The following is a 2,105-nucleotide window of genomic DNA, read 5'->3' on the forward strand; positions in this document are numbered from 1 at the left end:
AATAATGTGATTATTTAAATTTGAATTTGAATTGTGAACATAATTTAAATTTATCCTTTTGAACTTATTTGATAAGTTGTTCAATTTAGAATTCAAATTAATTTAAGTTTGACTTAAATTCGAATTTGAATTTGAATTAAAATTGGACTACAGGATAAATGATGATTTTTTCTCTTCCTTCCCTATCTGAGATTGGTGCCACACACAGGGTAAAAACCCTAAGCATGGCCGGCCACACAAGGATAAGGTTGAGGAGAATTTTTGTTCAAAATTCAAACAGGAGAGAGAGATTTGATTCCTTCCAGAACTTGGACTTCTACTCTATAAATAAGATATGATGAAAAATTGTGCGTGACAATTTTTTAACCTAACTGAAAGAAGGCTGCCGAATTCCCATAAGAGAGAGGAGGACAAATTTTTTCTCCCAAAAATTCCACATCGTGCATGCGTTGGTGTTTGTGGAAAATTCGAGTGTTTAATCAAACCCGTTTTTAGTCTCGAGTGTGCCCACACACACATCTACGTAGATTCAAGAAATTGACGTGGAAGACTTTGGTTTTCTAAACACAAGGCTTTGGAGCAAGGATCGTTCGTGGTCAAAGAACTCAAGTTATCATCCGAGTCGGCCTCCAGGTATTTTTCCTAATTGAGTTCTTGATATATAAATTAATGTGATTAATTTATTCGTGCATAAATTAATATAATCTATAGAGTATCTCAAAAGTTTTATGGAAATTTTTGTTATACTTGATCCGCCTCCCCGCCACACTTCCGCATCCGAATTCGATTCGGTGACCAACAGATATGACGGTTCAGGTGAACAACTTCCAGGACCATTCGTTAAGTTCCTAGAGGAATGAAGTATCATCCCACAGTACATTATGCCGGGTTTGTCCACTATGAATGGTGTTGCTAAAAGATGAAATATGACACTTAAAGACACGGTGAGGAGTATAATTTGTGATTCTACCTTACCAAAATCACTCTAGGGTGAATCGCTTAAGACTGCAGCATATATCCTTAATAGGGTTCCAACTAAAGCGACTGCCAAAACTCCTTATGAACTTTGGACGGGCAAAAAGCCTAGTTTAAAGTGCTTGCACATTTGGGGATGTCCAGCTGAGGCAAGGCCTTATAGACCTAATGAAAACAAATTGGAGTCAAGAACTGTGAGTTACTATTTTATTGGATACCCTGAAAGATTCAGGGGGTACAAGTTTTATGATCCCACGACTAAGTCAATTTTTGAGTCGGGAAATGCCCGGTTCTTCGAGAATGTCGAGTTTGCAGAGGGAGATACAATTACGGACATTGCCTTTGAAAAGGAATATGTTGATATTCTCATAGGTGTTATTGGCATTGATCAGGAACTCATTCCTGACCTTGTTCAAGACACAATAGATCAAGACAATGTCGGAGAACCTCTCATTCAAGAAATTGTTCCAAAAGAACAAACTCTACCATGTCAAGAACCTATGCCATTAAGGAGATCCATTAGAGAAAGGAGAACTGAAGTGCCAAATTTTACATTGTATTTCTCTAAGAACATGAGGTCGACATTGGAGTGATGGAAGATGATCCGATCAACTTCCGTCAAGCCATGGAAAGTTCTAACTCTCAAAAGTGGATTAATGCCATGAATGAGGATATTAAGTCCATGAAGGAAAATGGCATGTGGGACCTTGTCCTATTGCTAGAAGGTGTGAAACCCATTGGCTGCAAATGGATATTTAAGACCAAGAGGGATTCAAAAGGCGATGTGGAGAGGTACAATGCTCGTCTTGTCGCAAAGGGCTTTACACAGAAAGAATGCATCGACTATAAATAGACTTTCTCTCCAGTTTCATCGAAAGACTCTTTCAGGACTATAATGGCATTGGTGGCGCATTTCGATCTTGAGTTACATCAGATAGATGTAAAGACAACGTTTCTCAATGGTAACATTGATGAGACAATCCACATGGTTTGTAAACTTAAGAAATTCATCTATGGGCTCAAGCAAGCATCTCGATAATGGTATTTTGAGTTTCATCAAGTGATCATCTTGTTCGGTTTTGAGATGAATTTGGTCGATGATTGCATATATCATAAGTTATGTGGGAATA

This window comes from Morus notabilis, unplaced genomic scaffold (assembly GCF_000414095.1).
Source record: "Morus notabilis unplaced genomic scaffold, ASM41409v2 Scaffold243, whole genome shotgun sequence".
Lineage (NCBI taxonomy): Eukaryota > Viridiplantae > Streptophyta > Magnoliopsida > Rosales > Moraceae > Morus > Morus notabilis.